At 40.3% G+C, this 26,801-nt stretch overlaps 1 protein-coding gene and 1 long non-coding RNA gene across 6 annotated transcripts in view; one reads left to right on the forward strand and one right to left on the reverse strand.

Annotated features, from left to right (window-relative positions):
* Positions 1-26,801, reverse strand: part of cadm2a (cell adhesion molecule 2a) — a 239,753-nt gene that overhangs the window by 107,358 nt on the left and 105,594 nt on the right. The gene's annotated exons all lie outside the window — the stretch shown is intronic.
* LOC146660670 (uncharacterized) lies at positions 17,670-19,372 on the forward strand. Of its 3 annotated transcripts, XR_014913455.1 has the most exons (5): positions 17,670-17,818; positions 18,234-18,291; positions 18,414-18,579; positions 18,817-18,912; positions 19,264-19,372. It is a non-coding gene; the product is annotated as an uncharacterized LOC146660670 (long non-coding RNA). The 3 variants fall into 3 exon arrangements; XR_014913453.1 differs by lacking the exon at positions 18,234-18,291 and having other exon boundaries at positions 17,714-17,818; XR_014913454.1 differs by lacking the exon at positions 17,670-17,818 and having other exon boundaries at positions 17,825-18,291.

A 26,801-nucleotide genomic window follows, 5' to 3' on the forward strand; every position in this document is an offset into this window, starting at 1 on the left:
TCTTCAGGGTGAACCGCAGGGGCAGAGACGTGACTAAAGCACTCTGCTGAAGCATGACTTTGAACCTGAGGCATGTTTAATAGCTGTCAAAACTTGTAAATCAACACTCAACATCAAAAGCAGTCTCTTGCACCATGTGTTTCTTGACCCCAGACTACTGTCACGTGGCAAAAGCAAGAAAAAAAATAAGATTTGATTTCTTTGATCTATCTGATCTATCCATCCGCCTGCCCCTCCATCTATCCATCTGTATTCTATTATGAAAATGCAGTTTACATTGGTAAACCTTCTTCTGTGTGCTCAGGCTGACTTACAAATAAAATAATGAACAAGCACGTACAAAAGCATGTTAGATTACTATCAATATACTTGTCATTATCAATTATATCACATCTCCACTGGGACCTTTGGCTGATTTTTTGTTTTGAGTGGCTACATTCAGCATTTCTATTATGATAAGATTGTTATAAAACAAAATTGGAAATAGAACTACCAAATTCTAACTAGTGAGCACAAATATAACCACCAGTGACATCTAACTTGTCTCCCCTGTGCTGCAGAACTGATCTACACTCAACAAAAATATAAACGCAACACCTTTGTTACTGCTCCCATTTCCTATGGGATGGACGTAGAGACCTAAAATTCATTCCAGATACACAATATAACCATCCCTCCCAAACAGTGGTCACAAATCAGTCCAAATGTGTGGTAGTGGGCACATCTGCTATATTGAGATAATCCATCCCACCTCACAGGTGTGCCACATCAGGATGCTGATCTGACATCATGAGTAGTGCACAGGTGTACCTCAGACTGCCCACAACAAAAGGCCACCTTGGAATGTGCAGTTTTTTGCGCTATTGGGGGTCTGGGGACCCAGAACCGGTCAGTATCTGGTGTGACCACCATTTGCCTTATGCAGTGCAACACATCGTCGCATGGAGTCTATCAGATTGTCAATTGTGGCCTGTGGAATGTTGGTCCACTCCACTTCAATGGCTGTGCGAGGTTGTTGGATATTCGTGGGAACTGGTACACGCTGTCGTAAACGCCGGTCAAGCACATCCCGAACATGCTCAATGGGTGACATGTCCGGTGAGTATGCTGGCCATGCAAGAACTGGGACATTCTCAGCTGCCATCTGCCCTGAACAATGTGAACCATGATTCATCCGTGAAGCGCACACCACCAATTGTTCCAGCAGCTGTCTGGGTGGCTGGTCTCAGACGATCTTGGAGGTGAACCTGCTGGATGTGGAGGTCCTGGGCTGGTGTGGTTACACGAGGTCTGCGGTTGTGAGGCCGGTTGGATGTGCTGCCATATTCTCTGAAACGCCTGTGGAGATGGCTTATGGTTGAGAAATGAACATTCAATGCACGGGCGACAGATCTGGTTGACATTCCTGCTGTCAGCATGCCAATTGCACGCTCCCTCATTGCTTGTGGCATCTGTGGCATTTTGCTGTGAGACAAAACTGCACATTCCAGGGTGGCCTTTTGTTGTGGGCAGTCTGAGGTACACCTGTGCACTACTCATGATGTCAGATCAGCATCCTGATGTGGCACACCTGTGAGGTGGGATGGATTATCTCAATATAGCAGATGTGCCCACTACCACACATTTGGACTGATTTGTGACCACTGTTTGGGAGGGATGGTTATATTGTGTATCTGGAATGAATTTTAGGTCTCTACGTCCATCCCATAGGAAATGGGAGCAGTAACAAAGGTGTTGCGTTTATATTTTTGTTGAGTGTAATTAGCGCTGCTAAATACAGGTCGACATTTGCCAGACAAAGGTACAGAATAAATTAGAATGGAGGTAAGATATTTGCTAAACTACTGTACAAATCCACTTTTTCTGGTATAATTATGGGGCTGAAAGATGAAACACAAAAGCTCCATATAGCAGATTTGACAATTAAAAACAGACAACCACTTGTCTACTTTTTTTTTTGCTTCCTGTGCAGTTGCCAGAGAAAAGTTAAAACTGTTATATTGGTCTGAAACTGTGGTGCTGCCTGCAGCTCATTAATTTAGGAATGTGTTGGTACTTACGTTTTGAAATGGGATACTAAAACTAAGTGAAAATATGGCATTCATTAAATAATGATTCCCATATTGATGTTCTGAAACATCTGTTGTGTTTGCTTATCAGGCCTAGTGGAAGTTTGGTATTGAGTGTAATCAATAGCTTTCTAATTAGAAATCAACCAGGGGACAGCTGTTAGTCACTTAAAAGCGAAATACAATATAACCACCAGATGCTTTAGTGTTCGTGTTTGTGTGATCATCTGTGGGAACATTGTAGACAATGCAATTTTTCTATTTTGTTTGTTGTGTTGTTTTGCATTTCCAGAAGTAATTTTGCAAATGTCTGAGCTAGAGGTAAAACTTATCAGCTGTCATAAACAAGCTGCACGTTCTAGAGGCAACACCGTTTTTGAAGTTTTACTGTTTAGAAAGAGAGAAAATAAAATTGCATTAACTTCCCAGCAAGCTGTTTATCTTTTTATTTGTACGGACTGTCACTATGGTTAGAAAAGTCAATACCCACTGGGAATAGGTCTGACTTAGCGCCCACAGTGCAAACCAAACTCGTATTATGGTTCTACAGGGACCAAATCCGTAACAAAAGGCCAAAGATCCACCACTCCCTAAGCTCCTAGACCAACAACCAAAACCCCAATTCTCCCCCCAGAGGAAGGAGAATTATCGGTTTGTCCTTCTGTCTGTCTGTCACAGTTTCCAAAACAGTGGCTAAAGAGCTACATGTGACTCACGAGCCACAGGTTAGGATAAACGTTAACCGTAACCCTGTTATTACATATATCAAATGTATCAATTTATGCTCTCCCAATTACATCCATCATCCACCTGTCTGTCCTGTTGTTTGGTAGGAGGAGCTAAAATGGCTCTTCTAAAGCTAAAGGTTGCCAACACCTGCCTTAAACCATAACACTACCACTAGGGATGGGTATCGTTTAGGTTTTATCCGATACCAATACCAAACCGGTACTTTTGAAACGGTGCCGGTGCTTAAACGGTGCTCGAACCGGTGCTTAAAGAATGGAGAACATAAATTGGTCCAAAAACCTCTCATGTTCAGCTGTTTTTTTGTAAAAAGATAACAATGTTAGCCTTTTCTGCAGCTATAGGGGCTGGAAGCAGTGCTTAATCAATGGAAAAAAAACACAAACTTTGTCCAAAAACCTCTCATGTTTAGCTGTTTTCCGCTTTTTCTTTGGTCATTTTTGGCCAGGGTGAAGGGAGCATCTGCCATCAAACAAGCAGACAGCCTCATGTAACTACGACGGTGTTTGCTAGTTCACCTTACATGCATTAATTTAATAACGTGGTTAGCCTACTCAACGTAAATTACACACGGACAACATTAAGCTACTCACACAGAGAAGAACGGCTGTTGCTGCCATCATCATCCGTCATCATTTCTGCTACACTGGCAGGGCTAGGGGCCAGGACTCTCCTCTTTGGGTTTTTGGGGGATGTTGCTAACTCTGGGTCCGATAACAGGCAACAAACCCACAGTAGATGTGCCCGGTGTGAGGTCTCGCAGCAAGCTATCAAATACGGTGCATTTCTTGGCTTTAACAAAATGCTATGCGTCGCCAGGTGTTTCATCAGATTCGAGGAGTTACCTCCTTTGCACAGTATCACCTTAAAGCATTTGTTGCAGGCTGCTGAGTTTGCATCTTTTGCTGTGAAGTACAGCCAGACTTTGACTGCTTTGCTTTGGGCATTTTTAATCTGTAGCTCTGCTCTAAAAGAACGTACGTACCCGGACCCGCCTACTATGCTTGCAAAGGTAAAATGATTGGCTAGAATCCAAAGTGTATGACATCTCAGGGAAAAAAAGCACCGAAATAAAGCACCAAAATGTGCGCTGCTTTTCGATCTGGTTACTACCGTTTATGTCAGAACCGGTGCCGGTACCCATCCCTAACTACCACCACCATGTTTGACTATTGCTATGATGATCTTTTTATGAAATGCTGCCTCAGTATAATACCAGATTTGGCAGGACACAAACCTCCCAAAATGTTTGATTCTTGGCTCTTCTGTCCACAGAATATTTTCCCAAAAGACAAGTCAAGATTTTTTTTGGCACATGCAAGACAAACATTTGTGTTCCTTTTAGTCTGCAGTGGTTTTCACCTTGGAACTCTCACATAGATGCCATTTTTGCCCAGCATCTTTCTTATTGTTGAATCATGAATGCTGAGGTGAGGCCTGTAGTTCCTTGGATGTTGTACTGAGTAATTTTGGCCAACCATTCCTCTGAAGGTTCACTACTGTTTCAAGTTTTTTTTCCATTTGAGGATAATGGCTCTCACTGTGGTTCACTGGAGCCCCATAGCCTTAGAAATAACTTTGTAATCCTTTCCAAGCCGACTGACGTCGATGGCTTTTTTCTCAGTTGTTGTTTAAGATTGTAGCATGATCTATTGATTTTTGGCCTACTTCACTTTTACAGACAGGTTCTATTTAAGTGATTTCTTGATTCAACAAGTCTGGCAGCAATCAGACCCACATACAGCTAGTGAAACTGATACCAGCTTTCCAACGAAATTGTGGTTAATCACAGTTAATTCATGATTTAATGGTTGTGGGTCAAATAAGGTTCCTCAATTGAAAATTGTGAAGAATTTAAATATGAATTCACATGCATGTGCCAAATGAACAAAAAAACAAACACTGAAGTCCAATAATATTCAGGCCATCAGGTGACACTGCGTTAAAAACAGACAGGATTCTGTCATGGAAATCACTGCATGAGCTCAGGAGCACGCTGTCTGTGAACACAGTTCACACACCGTGCGTGGCATCTACAAGTCCAAGTTAAAGGTCTGTCATGCAAACAAGTAGCCATATGTGAACACGATCTAGAAACACCACCATCTTTTCTCGGCCAAAGCTAATTTAAAACAGACTGAAGCAAAGTGGAAAACTTTGCTGTGAAGTAGATCACTTTTTTTCTTCTGCTACATTTTCAAGGTTTAAAAATTTGATATGTTTTCTATGCTCTACTGAATGAATAAATATGAGTTTATGAGATTTGCAAATGACTGCATTCTGTTTTATTTACATTTTGCGTAGCGTCCTGAGTTTTTGGGGTTTGGGATTATAAATAAATAATCAGATTATTGTCTGCACAATGCACAATGTGTTTTCAGAAAATCTAAAAAATTGGTTTTATCTTCACAACAAGCTCACATGCATTCAGCAGTATTGACAGCATATACACAATTAAAAATACAGTTAACAAGTAGTCACACAATGCAAATCTTTAAAAAAAAACCCACATATGCCAGTACTTTCTATGCTATTATAAAGGCTACTTATGTATTCCCGAAAACCCCCAAAACATTTTAGCAATAAATTTTAGTATCAAGTCATTTTTCAGTAATATTAACAGGTTTAAAGGAGTTATGAAAGTTAAATCAATGTACTATATCTAAACAAGCAAACAAAAGCAGGCATTATTGTTTGCTTATTATTTCTCATTACTGGACTTGAGTGTAGTGTACAGATGGTCTCCCTGTTTTAAATTCATACTTGCAGTGGCTTTCAGGAGAGCAAACTGCCAATATCTAAGCTGAGCTAAAGAGAATGATTTTAATTGAGGATTTGTTGTTCTACATTAAGAAGGTTATCAGTCAAATGGTGTGTTAGATATTCCAGTTTTCTCAAATATAATCCTCTCTGGGATAGCAATTCTGCTGCACTCAAATTTTGAATATAGCAATTTTAAGAACTTAAAGACGACAACATGTGTTTTTGACGGCACTTTTCTTTTGTATTCCTGCAGCTGTATCTGTTGATTGTTAGTGCTGGAACATCTTCATCTTCATCAGTGTTGATGTTCGCATAAAGGATACCCAACACTTGGAGAATTGCAGTATTTACAAAACCCTATTATAACTATCTAAAAATATTTACTTTTTATCACACATATATATATATATATATATATATATATATATATATATATATATATATATATATATATATTTCAGAACCTCGGTTTTGCAATACCATAACGTTCTATACATTGCATCTTAGACACTAAGACTCTGTCATGAAATATTGCATCTACTCTGCAATATAGATGATCTGCCCTGATCTCTGACCTGTTACAAGTTTGTTATTCATTTTTCTGAGAAATACTAAAAATAAATAAACAGATAATTTAACCATACTGTATTGCCCATTAAACCTCACACATTGCTCACTTTACCTTGTTGAACAAACTCGTTCTAATCTGCTAGTTCTTGAATTGTTAGATTGTTTTGACTATTTAAAGTCAAAGTTTCTTTATTTGTCTCCCTTGGGTGAAATTTGCCTTGGACAGAGGGGTTATTGTGGCTTTGCAACTGTATGCCTCTGGCAACCGGTCAACTGCAGTTTCCATTTTAGTGCCTGTCTAAACTTCACCTTTGACCTTTTGATGTAAAACACTGCAAATTTATCATTTTTTAACCAATCTGATAATAAGTAGCATATGAATTCTTCTTCTGGTATGGCCACTGAATATTTAAGTCATGATAAATCAGTGAGATCTGGGGTCAGAGTTCATATTTGAGTCATACCATGGATGTGCATAGAAAACAAATCCTATGACAAAGATAGATCAGGCTAGGTTAGGCTCATGCAAACATCTGGTATGAAATAAACATGAAGGGGTTGAGTCTTGAAGTGTTGTGATAATTAACGTTTCTCTCTTTCTTTCTTGTACCTATTTTATCTGCATTTTGAGTTTTGACTGACAACTTAAAATATCTAAAACACGGAGTGAAGCGACTTTTTCATACAAATGCCAATCGAAATAATTGAGGCATTTGATTTAAGGTTTGTTATAGGTGGTAGTTTCCTTTGTGACTCCAAGCTGAAAAGTAGTAATTGTGATTGGTGAGGGGGTAGGGACAGGCTTAGGGCGTCGGGGGGTTCCCCGGAGGCATCTTCCTTGGGGGGCTCAGCCCGGGGTAGCGGTCACGTCCGGTTGAGGGCTCTGTTGGCTCTCAGGTGACTGTTTCCTCGCGGCTGCGTGCAGCGGGGCTAGGGGAGGGTCTGTGCTGACGGACGTGGGTTACTGACCTGGCAACCTGGCTGCCCCTGGGTGGGTCCGGGATGGGCGTGAGGTTCTGGGGGCGCTCCGTCTCTGGGCTGGGGCCCGGGCCGGGCCTCGGGGGCTTGGGTCCTGGTTGGTGTGTTGCCGGGGTTGTGGGCGGGTGAGTGCATGGGGGCCCGGCCCTGGAGCAGGGTGCCGCCGGTGCGTCGAGCCGCCTGGGGGGCTCTTCAACTGGTGGGGGGGATGGTCACATCTTGCAGGAGCTTTCTTCTCTTCAGGAACTCTCTGCAGGAGGGGGAGATACAGGAGAGGTGGAGGAAGATCTCAGCCTGGGCGTTTACCGTCTTATGTAGTCTGGAAGATGTGTGGATGGTGGGGTGGGTGCAGTTTTCTCTGTGGTGGGGTTGGGTGGACTGTCCAGGGCTCTGTGGAGCCGGAGGGCGCTACTGCACTGGGCCCCGGTCTGATGGGCCTGGGCCCCCCTTCCCTGGCGGGTCGCGAAGGGTGGGAGTGCCTACTGGGGTCAGCGGGGGAGCTGGCCCCAGGGAGGGGTTACCTGCCCCTCCCTTCCTTCCCTCCCCATCTCCAGCTGCCTCCCTCTTCCCGCTCCTCCACAACCACCCACACATGCAGGGCCTTGGAGTGGGGGTATGTCACCAGGGTGCAGAGGAGGCTACCCCCCCCCCCCCCCCCCTGTCCCCTTCTGGCTGCCTCTGCCTCAATTTTATCCCACAACTTAGACATTCACATTATTCACACTCTCATTACACATACATATAGGATCTTGGGGGTGGGCACAATCACGGAGTCCAAATTACCATCAGGGTGTATACCTCACCCCTGACGTCGTTGCCCACCTCTCAATTTTAAATACACTTAGTCATTGAGGGCTAGCAGGAGGGACTATGCGCTTACCTGCTGCTCCTTGGCAGGTAGCTCCATGCCCTCCTGGGTTTTAATTGCACCTTAGAACACATATGCATCAACACTACAATGAGCGGGTGGAGGGAGGTTTGGAGTCTTCTCCCACCCCCATTCTCTGCGGCCTGCTGGAGCGGGAGGGCTAGTAGGAGGAGTTGGCCGTCCGACTGCGGTCTGGGGTGTGGGGCCTCCCTGCTGCTGCGGAGTCGGGGTGGTCTGCCTCTCCCCACCGCAGGGAAAAGGGTAACACCACCTGGGTCTGGGTGCAATTCCCCCCTCCAGGGGCAAGGGTACCTAGACCCGGTTTGTAGAGTACGCTTGGGGAGTGTGATTGTGTGTACAGCGTCTCTTTATGTCTGTCTCCACGTTGGTTGAGTGTGGAGTGAGTGCATATGAGAGTATGAGGGTGGGAATGGATGTTTGTGTCTGTGTGTGCCTGTATGTCTGTGTCTATATGTCAAGTTGGGTATCAGACGCCACCTCTCTGGGGACACCTCAGGCCCTCCAAGGTTTGGAGGCCTATCTCCACCCACCACCACTTCCCCTGCCGGTGGCGGACTCCCTCAGGTGTCGGTGTGTTGGTGGTTCTTTGTGTCTGGGGGTGGGCGTCCGGGTACACACCGGCTCACTCCTTGGCGGCCGCTTGTCGGGGCCTGGGGCCTGGGGCTCGCTCGGGCCCCTTTGGAGGTGGGGTGCCCCCGGCCTCTCGGCCTGGGGCTCGGTCACTCAGGCACAGCTGGGGGCCGGCGGAGCTCACGGGCGCGTCACTGCAACTCCCCCTGACTTCTGCTCCGCGGCTGCTGGGCGAGCCCTCATCTGGGACTCTCCTCAGCTCTTACTGGAACAGTGGCGCGGCTGCCCCTCTGTTGGTCTTCCATGGTCTCTTGTGTTCTGGGGGCCTCTGGATGTCTGGAGTTTTGATCTCCTCCATACCCGCTTCACACCCTGGAGGACAGGGCTGTGGCCCCCCCACACTCCCTAGCAGATCATTACATGGAGAAACCTTTGGAATGCAAGCATGCTGATCCACACAGGTATGCACACATGGGTATTCACAGACGCGGACTAAAGCTTTCTTGGCTGCTGCCTCAAAGCACACTGTGCGCTGTCTATCTTGCGTGCTGCACAATATCGTTTATTATTTAGTAAATATTGATATCTATGACTAGCTAGTTTATTGTGATGGTGCTTTGTTTTCTCTATTATTATGTTGCTCTTTGTTGTTTGCTGTCTCCTCTGTTTGTTTTTTTTGTTTGTTTGTTTTTTTCTCCATACAGGTGACCCAGGAGTTCTTTTTTTTTTCTCTCTCTTCCCCCCCCCTTCTCACCGTCTCTTCTCCCCTTTGGTTTTCTTTCTTTCTCTCCCCCTCTTTCTCTCATTCATTCCCCCTGTCCTATTTATTAAAAAAAAAAAAAAAAAAAAAAATGACAAAGGATGAACTGAAGCTCTGCCATCACGTAATGTCGCATACTGCTGTTTCTGATGTCATTTAAGGAAGAAAAAAAAAAAAAAAAATATGAAAAGTAGTAATTAGTGTCTGCGGTGCAGTCGTGATGCACAGAAAGGGGTTGACAAAATTACATATTTAGACACAGCAGGAAACCCCAACAGTTACTTTTTTCCATTTTCTTTAAGTAACAAATATATTTTGACTTTGTTTGCATGAAGTGGGTATATTTTTTTATATATACTTGCATCTGTATACCAGAAGTGTGTTACCTTGTAAATTTTTAGAATTTCTACTGGTTTTGAAAGGAATAAGAACTCTGAAACATAGCTTGAGAATTATTTGTTTGTCCTTGGCCTTGGTGCAGTTCCACAGTTCATCCCTTCTCTTAAATAAGTAACTTCAGCCTCTCTTCCTTCCACTTCTGCTTAGCTGCCTCCACATACATACAGGTATTTGGATACAAAGGGGGTAGAGCAACTTTGTTCACAGCCTTAATTTTACGGGGATTCCTTCTCAGTGGCATCATAGAGAGTCGTGGGTAGAGCAGGATACCAGTTATACTGGCTTGCTTTAATTTCATGCATGAGAGGAATGTTTCCAATATTCCTATACCAGTGAACAGACAAAACAAACACCTTGATTCTTTTGAGGGTTTAAATGTGTTATCATATTGGCTACCAGAAGCTTTATGTGAAGTATTGACAGTGTGAAAGAGGACCTGTATTAATGCTTTAAAACTGCTTTTACTCGTGGTTCTTATCATAAGATGCAAAAACTAATATAAGGCATTTATAGATTCCATACTAACAGCCTTCAGGATGAATATCATGGAAAACATTAATTTGTCCAATTGGATGGGGTCCAATACTACATCTAAGAAAAGTAAAGACAAATGAAGGATAATGAAAAGAAGCCAAGGATGGACCAGTATAACTTGCGACCAGGAGAAGAGCTATGTCTGCTGTTTGATGTTTATAAAATAGGTTTATATTTTGGTTTCATGCTGCTTCTTTCCCAGACTTTTACTGTGGACAGGGATCAGACAGATCAGACGCAGAGACAGGGAACCATGTGAGGTAAGGTGTTATTCAACCCCGATCGGTGTTTTTCCTGATGACAGAATGCTAGCAACAAAAGGTGGCCTTACATCTATCAGAAAATTATAACAGGGATTCTGATAAGGCCTGACTTCACATGGCTAATATTTAGTTTCTATTAATGGAGCTAAATTTTTTAGCTAGAGAAGATTATTTAATGTTTAGGTTTGAAGGATGTTTTATCTCATTTATTAATGATGACTTTACTATATTTTATAAACTCCAGACTGAAGAATGAGCTACTCTAAAACAAAGACCAACTTATGCAGAAATAACAGAATCTCTTAATATACAATGAAACTGTTATGTTTAAAACATATTGATGCTCTTGGCACTTGGCAAGAGTAGAAAAAAAACTATTTGAAGGAGATTGAAGGAGCCATCTGAAATCTAAGCATTTACTCAGAGTGATTACTCACACATGCTGTATGCTTTAGCCATGTCTAATTTGAGCATCCACCACTGCAACAGAAAATAAGGAAAAAGCCTAACTTTGACCAATTTGACACTGGCCAGAATGAATCATGTAAAAAAAATGTGGAATTTATGTAAGATTTGTAAGAAGAGGAGTTGTTATCCTATTAATTATTAAATACTTTTGCATCCAACATCAACAAACATATTCAATAAACCAAAAAATCCACAAATACACCAGCAAGCACCCCATGTCATGAATAACAACCCTCCCTTTTACACGTGTGCAAACACTCATAAAGCAGAGAGTTATGTTATTTTCTCCTGCAAGTGCAGCCTTGCAGGCATGTGTTAGTGGTGATGTGACAACGGAGATAGTGTAGTGTGATATTTGGTGTGAGGCTGTGTGCAGCTTATGGAGAGTGACTGAGCAGGAGCTTAATGAAGGAACAAGGAGGAGACCATACATGTCTAAGGCAAAAGAAAAGTCACCATGACCTGCAGTTACTTTGTTTTATGCACAATTTATGTATGAATTCTTCAATCTGAGCAACCAAGAGAAACAGAAAGGAAGAGCAACCCTGCCTACAGTCCATTATCAGCTTCTACTACCATCCCATCATATTTGTCTTTCAGAACCATTTCTTCCAACTGAATTCTCTGTGGTGATGCGCTTTCACCCATATCTTCACTGCTTCACCCTGGCCATGGTGCTTTTTCCTCTCCATTTTCTGCATCCACAACCCCCCTGGCCCTCTACCCCCCTACCTCAGACAAGACAAGCATCTCAGTGCCTCTTCTGTTCAATATTTCACCACTATGGGGAGGATGTTTTATTTACTGTGACTGGAAAACCTGCAGCGACTCCTTCACAACAGTGACGCACTGCACAATACAGTAGCTGGAGCGTACGGGTCAAAGAGTTACAGCTGGAATATCTAAAGTAAGAAAAGACACCCATTTCATGATGTCAGGAACACTGTGTTCAGTGTTTGTGCCACAGCAGTCAAACAGAGGTCAGAGCAAAAAAACATCCGAATTAGCTCAACAGGAACGAGTGTTTACATGGAAACGTGAAGCATGTGACAGATAGAGGAATGTGTGAGCTTAGAAACACAACAACAGAAATATCCGACATCGCCATAGATATGGTGTGTGGAGGAATATCAGCTTCGCACACATATGGAGTGCCAGTGCTGCTAAGAATTATCTGTGGTTAAGGTGAGACACCTGCAAACATCTGCAAATTATGGCAGCACTAAGACTAAAAGACCACCTTTTGACAGAAAAATAATGTAGGTTTATTGCATGTATTAATTACTATAGTTATACAGTAGCTGCACAATTAATGACCAATTAAAAAGCCATCAACGTGTCATATTTTAAGCCCATAGAGAGTGACATTTAGAAAAGTTAGATTTAGAAGGTTGTAAAACACTGGAGCGTAAACCTTTTGCAGCCAACTTTTTTTGAAAAGGTAAAGAAAGCAGATTGGGGAAAGAACAGATAGAGAATCCATTTTTATGATCTTCTATATAAGTGACCTTTCATTCAGACAGCTAATAATGATTTTGCTGCTTTCACACTATGCGAGTGTTAAATCCCTAAGTTAAGTGTCTGTAATCCAAATGTCCAAATCCTTTCACTCGGATTTCCTGATGGGTTTTTATTAATAGGACTGACAGACACACACTCACGTATGCACACACATGCACACCTGGTTTTCTAATGAGTTTTGTGATGGTAAAAGTTTGATGATGTGAAATCTGATCAAAACTTTAATACGCTGAGACAAACAAACACCATATGTATTATATAGAAAGAAAAGCCCGTGGTTTTTAATTTTACATGGGCTACAAAGTTCATTCTATTTAATCACTCAAAAGCCTGGAATCAGTTTTCTTTGTATTTGAAAGAGAAAGTAAATTAAAGAGAATCTACGCAAAGTTTATACTGTTGCTGCAGAAGAAAAACTTTACTGAATTTGTGTAATTACGTAATGTCCTCGCTGTGATCAATACATCTGCACATGAAGTATTGAACACAGGATCACAACAGTTACACAGCATCAGCAAAATATTAATATGTGGATGAACAACCTCTAGCAAGAAAACGCATGGTACTAAACATTACCCCTACAGTATATTCTTGCTGAAAATAATATTTTCATACCTGTTCACAAAACCCTTTCACCTCTCCTTCAACTACGAGGTGCACTGGGAAATTACTAAAAATCAAAACTTCATCAGGAGTCAATCAGGGCAAGGCAGGCTCAGATCAGAGCACGGAAGGTCGCCAGGCCCACATGGGGGGAAATACATCAATCATTTAGTCTTTAAAACTTAACAAGAAAATGCTTTTCATGGTCACGTCTGGGTATCAAGGCCTCTGTGCTCTTCCTCTTCCCAGACACACTCCGCCAGCTAATTACAGAGCCTATTGAGCTAAACGAGAGGGAAGAACAAAACCTGTCTCGTCTGGCGAAATACATTTATAAGCCACCGACGCTCAAAACACCAACGATGCTATGTGGGCTGGAACCACACAGCAAGGTTAGCTGTTCAGATCAGTGCTGATTAGAAAAGTTTGCAAAGTGCAAAGCACTTCAGAGGGACCTAAGAAGTTTCCTGGATATGCTTGAGTGTGAATAAGTGATCTATTAATCAAGAAATAGACACTTGGTAGTTTAACGAAGTATGTTTTCAACATTATTATGATCTTGAGGATGGGCGTAGGTGGGGTGTAAACCGAGTGAATACATAGCAGAGGTGTTTTGTTACTATAATACCAAACTGACAGTTAATTTTGATACAGTAGGTCTAGGTGGATTTTCATTACACTAGCCAAATATACTTGACTAGCTGATGTTCCCACGGTTATGTCGTTAAATATTATGATATTTAGTAGTAGCCTTCAGTTAAAGGCCCTTCCTTTTTTTCCTTGTTTGCAGATAAATAGCGGTCATGACCACATGTGGGACTGAAGATAATTATTATATACAAATCAGAATGTGATCAGTTGTTAAAGAGTCTTTCTTCGCAAACGACTTCTTTTATGGAGCTGATAAACAGTGAGGCCAGCACCAATATGCAACTAGGCTGCTAATGAGATCAAAATGGAGAGCTGTTTCAACAGGCTATGTGTGATATCATTTCAAAGCACTAGCCACATGTCACAAATTAGCTAGTGACATGCCTCAAATTAGCCTTTGTTCTGCGTTGAACCACGCTGACTCTGAGTAATTGGGAGACTATGATGCAGGACGAGGGAAGCGTTGAGTGTGAGGCTAATACTGTGTGTCTGAGACAGAGACAGAGGGAACAAATTCATTCTTGGTCTAAATCACCATCGGGAAAAAAATCATTCTAAGTTACACAGAGAAAAAAAATGTGTAAAAGTGCATGTTAAAAACAAATTTGGAAGGGGGGGGGGGGGGCGAAGACACTGCGTTACTCACATATGAAGAATGCTAATAGTTCTTCCAGCACATTAATAAGCAATACGAGACAGAAATGGACAGATGGCAAAGCATGGAGATATGGGCAATTATTTAGCATGGATAAGAGCCAATGTAAATACAGTGAAGGGTGCATCAGCATGTGATATTCTACGTGCAGCTACTACAATAGAATTTATAATGGAATTTTAAAATGCAAAAGAAAGAAATGCAGAGACGACACAGTCTTCAGAACTTACACTTGTCAGTACCTGAGTTTACCAGAAATTCACAGCATCTTTTTTCTTCATTGTTATCTTTTGTTACCTTTCTCATTATCTTCTCTCACTGTTATTCACTGTTGTATTTCTACCTCAATCAACACACTGGGAAACAAAGAGCTAACCTTGTGTCACGGCTGGCGGAGAGCCGTGTGGAGTGGAGGAAAAGGAGGACCCAAAATGCAGCAAACTGATGATACGAGTGACGTTTATTTACAGGGTGGTAGTGGCAAAAACAGGCAATGAAGCATGAGTAATGACAAACCTAAACTGGGAGAAACTAAAGAGCAAACCTGAAATCTTACAAAACGGAGAGCGGAGCAGAGAGACGCAGACCAAGGACCAGGATACCAAGAAACACAGATGAATGCAGAGATACGCAGAAATACACGGATGAGTGCAGACGACCCGACGAGGAGCACAGGCAGACACCAACTATAAATACACACACCAGGTAATGAGGAAATGGCACACAGGAGGGGACACAGCTGGAACTTAATGGGCATAACGAGACACAGACCTACAAAGTAAAACAGGAAATCTAGAACCCGAACCGGACACAAGGGGGGAGGACACAGAATAACTAGAACAGAGGGAAATAGTCACAAAACACAAAACGCTGGGTCAACGACCCAGGACCATGACACCTTGCTCTGTCACGAAAAAGCCAGTTCTGTTTATGTAAAACATCTGAGGTCTGAAACAATAATGAGACATGAATGCTTTTGTATCAGCTGTAAGAGAGAGATGTGAAATGACTGTCCTTCCTGAAACTCTGCAATCGCCCTTATCAAACAAGACAAGTGTGAAAACCTGCAAGTATAAACTAGTATAACCTGTTTCGCTCGGACCATCCACTGGAAGAAAAGCTGGGAGCAATCTGGACCTTACACCACCAGGTGGACAACAACAAAAAGGGATTTAATGACAGGAAACACAGCCACCTCAAACAAGCTCTGGGATCCTGCTGCTAGCCTGACTGCATTTTTAGAAGAAGAACAACACCCAAACGAACAGCAGACCAACTGGAAAATGGATCACAACATGAGACATGACTATTTTGTCATCCTGTATAGCCAGGAAGAAACATTAGAGCACTTCCATCCATGATTCAGGACTGAAATAAATAAATAAATAAATAAAAGTAGGCTGCTTTATCCAGTATTTCACATCAGGTGCTATATATAGCCGGTTTTAAAAGGCTCAAATCCCGACATAAACTCCAAGAGCTTTTAGTAAAGAAAAGGAAAAGACACAAACATAAGTGCGCCTCCTGAATACAACAAATTCATAAAATTTTTAAGTAAATAATGGTGCTTTAAAGAATAATGTGCTGGGAAACCACTGACATTGCTTGAACTAATGTGCAGGCACTTTGTTCTGAGTCAGCGTGTATACAGGGATAATTCTGCTGTGAAGGTAATCAGGGAACTATCACCCAAATAAGTTCTCCTTCTACTGGAGATGTGTTCTCTCTAGCAAACACTGAAACCGTCATTTGATGGATATTGTAAAATGCAAAATGCAACAGGTAAAATCTGAAGGCAAGAGAATTTTAAATTTAAAAAAATGAATGTAAACTGGGCATATTTACAGTAAATGCAGTGAAACAACCTCAAAAGATGCAGGATCAAAAATCTAATCGAGGTGAAAACTTAAACATAAACAGTCTGTTTGACCTAAAAGTTAACTACTCTATAAATGTTTTTGTAACTACTTTCACTTCCAGTAACGCTGGTTTGTTCTAGTGTTAGATTTGCTAACTTGAACCATGCTACTGCAGGAGAAAAAGACTTTGCAACTAAATGCAAACTCATTTATTCAGGACTAAATTTCACTGCTGCAAAAGAAGTGGACTGATCTGGTGGGTCGCTGGCTTTGAGAGGAGTTTGAGCAGAGCTGCAGGCAGGAGTGCTCTGCTGTGAGAAGGTTGATGGGGGCACAAAACCCCTAATGCACTTCCTTTTAAATATGAAGCTGCACATTAAGCTTTCATAGGATTCCCACTGCTCCTCTTATCTGAAAAACTAGTGAGTCAAGCTGCACGCAGACCCAGAGGAAAGTCAAACACAGATACACATACACAACAAATAAGAATATTTCATTCTGTTTTTCTTATTGTGCAAGTTAAAAACACCATGAACTTACAGGAATTGTATATACATATTCTTTAAAGTTTAAACAGCTGGAAGTAGGAGGCTTGATTGTTGAGTTTATGTTGAAATGCAGTTAATGTAGCCCAAACCTTTAAAACTTAAAATCTGTTGAAAATGATCATAAAGCTTATTAAGGTTTTGGGGCCTAATATGTCTTTTTGTTTTTACAAATCACATAGTAACGTCTTTTTGTAGCCACACCAGTCTGCAAAAGTTACATTCAGCCAAGGTATTTAACAAACTATCCATTAAAAAGTCTGACAGTTTCCTTCTTTCTTTATTTTTTAGCTTTTGCCATCAGTCTTGCTTTCAGCGTACACTGTAAACCCGAATGTTCAAAGTAATTAAACAGATTAAGTAGTGTATACTCAAAGTCTTTAAAAAGTTCTGTTAACTTAAATATGTCAAGTTCGTATAACATGTTCTTCTTTTTGACTAAATGAAACTAATAATATTTGATTGAATTTAACTATTTCTATATTAAGTAAGCATCACTTAAAATAATAACTTAAGCACAACGTAACACAGTTAAATTAGGACATATAAGAATGGTAAAGTCCTGTTATTTTTGTTGTTTCAAGTAGGTAGGATTTAATAATAAACTTAATTTATGTAGCACATGCTAAAATACAATAAAATCTCAAAGTGTTTCACCAAATAAGTAAAATCAAATTGTCTTAAATGCATTAGTGGAAGACAAAATGTATTTATTTTAATATTCATTGTTTTATCACTGTGTCCTACATATATATTTTTAATTTTTTCCGTAAGTGTTGAGCAGCTGCAGGAATAAATTTTTATTCCGAGTTAATCTCTGATTCACCCTCCGAAGCGGAAGGCGGCGCTAATGAGCATTAATACGAAACACAGAAGAAGTAAAGGTATATGGGCGGGAACAGCACCAAAGAGGCAACACGGACGACTGGAGAAAGTTGGACCTAAAGGCAGCAACTAGCATCACTGGACTTACAGTAAGTTTTCAATGTTGATATTAGTTTATTGTTAAAATACGAATATTTAGTTGTATTTTGGGTGCGTGTCGAAAAGAATAGCAGAAATGTCGGTCCGTGTTTTTTATGTGCTTTGCTGCTCTCCCCGAAGGAAACTTTGCGCTTGCAGAGCTAGCATTAAGTTGTTGTAATGAGGGTCGCAGGCTGTTTAAAAAGTTAGATACTACTTGCTCTAGAGGTGGCGCCCGGTCGCCTAGTATGAAACAAAGTATTTTAATCTCTCTAAATTTTTAAACCCCCTCTCATGACTCAGAATAGTTGGGTCCAAACAAGCCCGTTGTCCCTGCAGTTACACAACGGAGATGCCTGTCTGCAGTGAGAGTGCTTTCAAGCAGTTTTCTTGTTAGAAACGCTATATTTTAAACTATATGTGCAGGGTTAGGGTTGTGAAGGAGCTCTTGGACCTCTGGCCTGCTCTAAAAATGGAGTCTGAGGTAATATGGATCAGCTCTGTTTAAAATGAAAATTGTAATTCTTACTCATGTGGCAGCTTTTTGCTGCTTTATAAAGATGTGCGAGATTCTTCAAATTGAACTGTATTGTCCTTCTGCTGTAGTTGTATGCAGAGTTTCAGCGGATTACAAATCAGAACCTGCCCAATACATTCTACGCTGAACTTGACCGCCATCTTCCTCGACTGATGACCTTATTCAGCCAGGGCATCAAAAACTGGGAAGACAGCAGATGCCCTGGTTGAAATTCTAAGAATTCACAATGAACAGGTAATAATAGATTGTTACACATTTCATAGGTTGAACCAGTGGAACATTGGACAGGTTCAATGATTTAAATGAGCTTTTTGAATTTTGCTATTACTCCACTTTGTGTTTGCTATTTGTCTGACTGTATTAAAGATGTGAACAGGTTATTTGTGGACATATGTTCTGATTTGACTGTTGTTTTTGTTGTTGTTCAGTAAACTCACCAGTATATAAAATTCTGTTTTTATCTGGAAATAGGAAATCCATGATATCCACACCAAGTGCACTACCGTTCTCCCTGCCCTTCCTGTCTATCTGCATGAGGATGTCTCTGGATTTTTCAGAACCTGCACTGTGAGTGTCCTTAAGTATCTAACAGATACTACTGTGTATATAAACAGTGCATCAAAGTACAAACATGTATTTTGATGCACTGTTTGGACTTACCTTTGTTTAGTCTACTCCTGTGTATTTCCTTTAGCTTAGTTTCAGTCTATCTCACACCACTTGATTCTCTGGTGAATTAGCTGATTTATGTGTGCAGAACATGGATCTTCTGTTTTTCACCTCTTACAGTGAGACTCAGGTCTCCCTTGTAAAAGAGGTATTGGATCTCAGTGGGAGTTGGTAAAATGAGAAATTATATGTCGTCTGTTGTATTTCTTGGGTTAGATTGTGATTAGTATCTCTTTTTCATTAATTCAGGACGAATCTGATGAGTTGGAGCTTGATGGTGTTGAAGTGGCCCTCTTCACTGTCATCAGTGACCATCACACAACAAGTCCAGTTCACTACCAACCTGTGAAAATCTCTGTCATCATTGAAAGTGATGCCGTGTTCAGTCTCCCCAGATTTGGTGAAGCCTTCCTAGTAATGTTTGGACTGATCTATGCACTTCACCACAGCTACCCCAAAGCCCTGACCAACACTTTAGAATTTACTCAAAAGATTTTATTTGGTCTAGAAAGTGGTAAACTGTCACCCAGGTTACAGACCCTCAAGAATGACTTGGTTATGTAGGAACTCATCTGAAAGAAGGATGCAGGGTGAAGCATTATAAAAGGCTAGTTCAAAGTTCTCTCCTTTCATCTAAATAATGCCTCAAAACATTATTAGATTACTCTACAGGTGTTCAGCCAATAGGTCCAAACTATACAACGTGCCTTTGTTCTCATTAACATAATGCAAAGCAACACTAATGTTTTGTATGTTTTAATGTTTTTCGTAATACTATTTCCAAAACATTGTGGGCTGCGCAAGATGACCTAAATTTCACTGTTTGATACTGGTTAATGTAAAACAAATAGCATTGTAATTCACTCAAATTGCTGCCTTGTTGTCTTATTCAGATATTAGCCAGAGAGCCAAAAGCACATTTTGATATTATTAATTATTATTTTTCATTACTCTGACAGTTTTCCTGACTAAACAATTTTTGGTCTACTTATTTTAATTTATAAATGTTTTTGTTAATTATTTTTAATTTATGTAATTTTTTTTTTTTAAATGTATTTAATTTCAACATAGTGCTAAAAGGGAGCAGGCAAGATACTGTTCAATGGCAGATGTTTATGACTTTTGCATAATAAGTTACCGATACTCAGTGTAATTGAGGCAATCAATTGCCTCAAAAATTTTAAGTTTTGGGTCACATGTTTTTAAGTATCAAGTAGTCAACATATTTGACTAACGTGTACTTAAAATAATGACAACACAAACTAATAAACATTTGAGTTTTGTTAACATAAAAATGTTGTAGTTGTGTACTTATTTTTTATAAGTTCTGTGAACTTATTTCTTTGAATTTGTAAACTTGAAACTTTAAGTCATATTAACTGCAAATATTTGAGTTGACCGTTCTCAAAAGATACAAGTACCATGTAATCCAAACTTTTATGTTCTGGAAAAATTTGGCTTTTGAGTTGATCAACTCAAAAAAATTGAGGCAATCGATTGCCTCAATTTTTTTGAGTTCTGGTAACTTATTCGGGTTTACAGTGTAGGTGTCACCACTTTTTCCAAATAGTGGATACCTCATTTTGGAATAAGGCTCTTCTTCCAGACCTTCTGAGAATTGAGGTCGTTCAAGAGAATCAAATATTAAAAGCACTGAGAGGTATTGCATTTTTTTTCCACATTCCACATTCCATTTGTTTACTGCGACTGAAATAACATAGTGGCAGCATTCATTTCTTTTCAGTGGGCGTTTTTCAGGGTCAGAGGTTCAGTCAGCTGAGTCTTCAGAATTCATAACTGCTTCACTAGCAGGGCAAAGAAACCCTGGAGATTTTGAAGTATTGATTTGGAGACCAGCTAAGAGAGCAAGGAGATAGACACACACACAAGGTTTCGGTCTACTACTGATATCAATATTTTTTAAGGAGGAATGGCACGGAATTGGATTTCTGATATATCCACCAACAGAATCTGTTACTGCCTAAAAAGAGAGGATGTCTTATTTCTTATAAATAATCAAATTGCTCATTTGAGTTAATTTGGTTCCAACTGCTTCCTCATGTAGAACACATTAAATACTTCACCTTCAAACACTCTAATGGTAAAACTAGTTTTAATTTACCTGCAAAAAGCAGCACTGAATATAAAGAAAAAGCCGCATAGAGATGTTTTCAAAGGTGCCAGATCAGATTGGGTTGTTAAGAAAATTATAGCATTTGAAATAAATGAAATGACCACATTTTACAATCTTTTTTTGCGTGAGTGATAACAGGTAAAAAGTAATATAGTGCTCAAGCAAATAAAAGTGAACTTTAAAGCCTGGAAAAAATGAACAAAAGTAAGTCCATAAAAGACATGCAAATGATATAAATGGCAATTTAAAGCAAAAGCAACTTCTATGTGGAGACACATGAGAGAATAAAGAAGATGGAGAAGAAACAAATGCGGAATAAATACAACAACTATGGTCAAATAGTCTAAGTGGGACCTATCGTAGAAGCTGGTTGAGCTGTTTAACTGCTAAGGAAAGGTGACTCTTATAGCATATACTGGGACATCGTTTAGGAAAGGAAAGGCAAAGTCGAAATCTTAGACAGTAAACAGCTTTGTATAAATAAGTACCATTTGTATGTTTAGTCAAAGAAGTGGTTTTCAGAACACACTCTAAACATAACTGAGACGAACAATGAAGTACGCAAAGAAACGTGAAGTAGAAAGAGTGAAAAAAGGAGGGAAAAAGAGAAGAGAGAAGTGCCCACTCTAGGAAGTACTGCACAGCCTATGAAGTGTTTTAATTTGCTTTTTTAAACAGTTTGGAAGTATATTGCATTGCAAGAATGGGGTACAGGAGCTGCATGTGCACACTGGTGTCTAAGTGTGTGTCTGTGTGTGTGTTTGTGTGTGCCTGTGCGAGCATGTTTGTACAGAAAGGTTAGCAAAAGAGTGCGCATTCTCAGAGCAGACATCGTCCAAGAGTGAGCTAATCCTGCAAGTCCAGACACGGAGATTGTGGCACGAATACACTGCCACTGCTGCAGAGAGATCTGCCAGCACACCCCACGTCTCTCACTGCTTCTCACTGAGTCTCTGCACTCCTGTTTTATTCATGCTCCTTCTGGAAAGGAGAAACATAAGATTACGTGTCTGTGTGTGCAGATGTGTGTATATTCTGGAGCTTATGTACACATAGTGTCTGTGTGTGTTCACCCTTACGAGCCTTATTGAAAAAAAAAAAGAAAAGAAAGAAAATCTGTGTGCATCACCAGAGGAGGGCATCCTGCTTTTGAAAATTTACTGAATAATCAATGGTCAAACGCGCTGAAGGAGAAAAAAAAAATGTATTCAGGAAAAGGTTTACCTTTCGGTAACCAACTAATAACGAGCATCCAACATATGCCGCTCGTGCATTTTCACATAGCAAGTCATGAAATTGCATTTGTTTGGGTACTTGTTTAAAAGCAACTCAGCATGCCAGGTTTTATGTCTTACAGCACCATGCATGCTTTCCCATGGTGCTGGTTGATTGCTGTAGTGTTAAACCAGTGCTCCTCATCAGTTTGAAGGAGAAAAACAGAAAGGCCAAGGAGAAATGGACAAATCGACGTGAGGCCAGAGAGGCAGAAAGACCGGGAAAGAAAAAGAAATGAACAAAGACAGGGAAAGACGTGGAGAAAGAACAGAGGACGTAAGGAGGAGAGGCAGGGAGAGAATGAGCAAGCAAGTGGGGAAGGGAGAAAGAGGTCCCTACTGAGCAGTGGCTGTTGAGTGAATTTATTTGAGCTGTGGCCTCTCAAGTGAATCCCCTGAATGGGAGTAAATAGACAGCAGGCACTACAAGGCGGCCTTGCCTCACATCAGCTGGTGAATGTAAGAGAGGAGGATGGCAACAATACAATGGATCTAACAGGTTCAGAGGCAGTTGAGACTTGACAACACAAAACAATATGGCAGCGCAAAAGATAGAAAACACGAGACATTTTGTTACGACTAAAGCAGCACAAACACATAAAGGGGCACACAAGCTGATCTTTACAGAGCACATTTACAGCAGGAATAAGTGTAGATATTCAACAAGGAAATTTCAATCTGCTTTTAAATATCCTCTCATATCTGATTTCATTTGACAGTAGCATTTGTGGGGTCTACTGGGTGTATTTACAAGCATTGCAGTGGCTCTGGTTTTATTTTCATTATAATATTATGATGGGGTTTTTTTTGTTTTTGTCTTTTTTTACAAAGTTTGCAGAACAATACTTTTCCCCCATTATAAAGACAAATAAAAATGGAAAAAACTAGTTTAAGCTGATGTCGAAATGTCCTTGAGGCTACAGAATGGTATCAGTGCTTTGACTTGCCTTTCCAGACTACATGAAACTGCTGCACTAATGGTAAAGCAATATTTCATCTTAAATAAAGACCATAGTTCAGGAATAATCACCTACTGTGGCTATTGAGTTTCAATCACTTAAGACCAACTGAACTTAATGTATAAAATGTAGTGGCAACCATTGATATTCTCTACAGTAATAACCCTGAGAGTTGAATAGCTAACCAAAGCTAGGCAGGATGCATATAATGATGGAATAAAAACATTCTTCCCTCAATGAGTCAGAGGCACTGCAGCCCCGTCAGTATCTAAAAAAAGCCTTTCTTAATGCAGAGTACAAGATCAACTTCAAACTTGGAAGGACGGAAGAACTATTTGCAGTTGGAACGGCTGCTTCCATGCAAGCATCTATTACTAGTTAATATCAAGATTTTATTGCTATTGATATAGGGAAAAAATACTGAATCTTTTATTGTATTTACAAATCACAGGAATCATATTTAAAACTGTAAGCAGATGTATGGTATTTTCCATCCTTCCTTTCCAATGAGCTACCGTCACTGATGACACACTTCCTAATTTAAAGTGTGAATCTATTGAAACAAGGTGCCAGCAGCAATAGCAACATTACAGTGCAATAGGATTAACATCGCATTATACACAGTGACGCAGCATAAGTCAAATGTAAGCAGAAAATTAACCTAGGTAGTGTTTTCACTGGACAATCTAAGTTTAAAATAAGTGCAGATCACATTTTAGTTTAACAATAACTAAAATAACCTTGTACTTCTTCAGCTGCGGCAAATATTGAAACTGAAAATGATTCTACCTGGGATGTTGCATTGTGGGTTCTAAAGCAGCTGATTGAACCAGTTCTTCCTGTCATATGGAGTGCAGCTATTGAGTACTCCAGCCATGTTTGTTTGAGTCATTTATTTACATTTGGTAGCACATCACCAGCTGCTAGCATCGCCTTCTTCATAGCCTGCTTGTCCTCGATGGTCTGTTGTGTCTCAAGTGGTAAACAAGTGTGTTGTTGCCACCTTTAGCGGGAACAATCTGCTTGCATATTTTGCAAGTACTGTACTTTGCTAGATGATGTTGAAGTACCTTCCTTTTTAGATACTAAATTGTTATTGGAGGCTGATACGCGGCTCTTGCTCTCAGACATGCCTGGGCTGAAATTGTTGCTGCTCACTAGGGAATGTAAATGCATGGCGCTGGTATAGCAATTACACTGCAATATGAACATTTTATATCACTATTATTGCAGGTGACATGACATGGCACACGCCTATGAGTATCATTTTGGGTTCAGAAGTAGAGAAATTTAAAAATGATCTTGTCATAGCAATTTCTTCTCTTTTTCTCTTTGGCCAGTTGCTTAAAAAACTTGCAGTTGTATCACAAAATACCAGCTAAAACTTTCAAACAGCAATTTAGTGGATTTATTGACCCCATATTAAGAGAAATATTGCAGCTTTTAAAACTTTATAGAGTTCTCTTGTGTTGATCTCTTCAGTTCTCTTCTTCGTAGAGGGCTAGCAGATAGACAGTGATAACAACTTCAAGCTTGGCTCAGAATTCCTTTTTGGGATGAAAACCAATCAGTACCATTTAGTACTTTAAGTCACTCTGTGCTGATTTTCAAACTCCAGCGGAATGAATTGGAACAAGGCTGTCTCAGGTGGAGGTAGGCTTTGGGAAATGGTTGGTAGAAATTAAATACCTACACAATTTGCAGTTAATGGGATTAAATGTGTAAATCCGTGGCCACTGAAGGAAAGTAACACATCCCACAGAAGATGTACAGAATAGGTGTTAATCAGTGCACATCCTCCCAGAATGTTTCTACACTCAAATGATTTTTCACCCTCAGTAAACATGAACCAATCATTCTGAGTAAAATGAAATGGAAATATATCAAATCTAAGGTTTATTTATTTAAATACGCTCGGGCTCGGTATAAACAGAATGTATACCAATCAAGTAAATTTCATTACTATTTCTGTTAAATTTAACATTTTACACTGCAATTTATATATAATTAAATTAGTTAGTGAGCATTTTGTACAGAACATTCTTTGGAGTTTAGTAACTGAAGATCTAAAGACCTTGGAAAGAAAAGCGACTAAACTTCTTTTCTTGAAGATGTTTCACATGTGAGAAGCTTCTTCAGTTCTCAGACCAAATGTTGGACAGTCCCAGGTATTTAAACCCTAGTGGGAGTTGCCCCTTTAGAGGGTCGTTGACGCACCATTGATCTTGTGCTTCATCATATGAGACAAGGTGTGAAAAAGGGAGTGGGTCATTATCAGCAGAGGTTTTGGGTGAAACCATTGTGAAACGTTGCCTATTGTGTGACTTATTAAGATCAACTGATGCAATATGTGAGTGGGTGTTAAAAACTGGATTGTAAGTGGCAGACGGTGTTGTAAAGCACCCCCTCTGTTCAAAGATGGCAGTTCACAGTGGACATAGATGGCTTCTTTCACTTCTCTTTCAAACAGTCTGTCTTCTCTGTCAAAAATGTGAACACATCCTCAAAAGAGTGACCTTTGACCTTTAGATGCAGAAGTACAGCTGAGTCTTGTCCTATCGAGGTGGCTCTTCTATACACTACGTTGTTTAGTTTGTGTTTGGGAGTTTTGTCCTTGGGATGAGCCAGTTTTTGTCTGAGTGTATTGGCTGGGTCTGAAGTAGGCAACAAAGAAAAACTAAATAAATAAAGAAAGCTGTGGGAAATGCTCATGTAAACACAGCTGGACAAGTTCAGGCTCTCCAGAAGCCTCTCCTGCATTTAACCTTTCATTGAAGAGCAAATAAACATTTTCACGCCTTAGTATTTATTTCTGTTTCGTCTGGTGGTATTTTTTCATTGTTACCATGTTTTGCTTTTTAATCTCATATCTCTCTATCCCTTTCTAGCCTTTAGCTGCTTTTCTGTCTTTCTCTTCTCTCCATAAAAAAAAACCCAAACTACTCTGTACAAGGTGGCTGTCCATGGCACTGTGACTAAGTTCTTGGCACTGACAAGAGACAGCTTCTCTCTTTCTTTGTGTTTGTATGTGCTTGCAAGGCTGCGACTGCATTAAAGAAGACTGTGTGCAAGTGCTACTGGCCTTATTCTTAACGTCTGTTCTCTCTGTCTCTGTTTCTGACTCCTTTTATCCATTTAACTGTCTACTAACACTCAAACATCCCACCCTCCAAAACTAAAAGAAAAAATACCAAAGCTGAGATAGTGGATTATGAGGAGGACTCATCATCATTCGTTCACTCTTCATACCTGTCCAAAAAAATAAAATAAAAATGGTGACACAGAAATATTGGTTTGTTAATTAGTATGTCATTCTTAAATCTATGTTTGTGTTTCTTTACTTTTCTGTTTGTGTGTGTTTGTGTACAATTTCTTCCAACTGATGACCGCTGAGTGACACCATGTTGACGATGGAAAAGA

This window comes from Rhamphochromis longiceps, linkage group LG10 (genome assembly GCF_057381845.1).
Source record: "Rhamphochromis longiceps isolate RC_006_pf linkage group LG10, R_longiceps_female_GT1.1, whole genome shotgun sequence".
NCBI lineage: Eukaryota > Metazoa > Chordata > Actinopteri > Cichliformes > Cichlidae > Rhamphochromis > Rhamphochromis longiceps.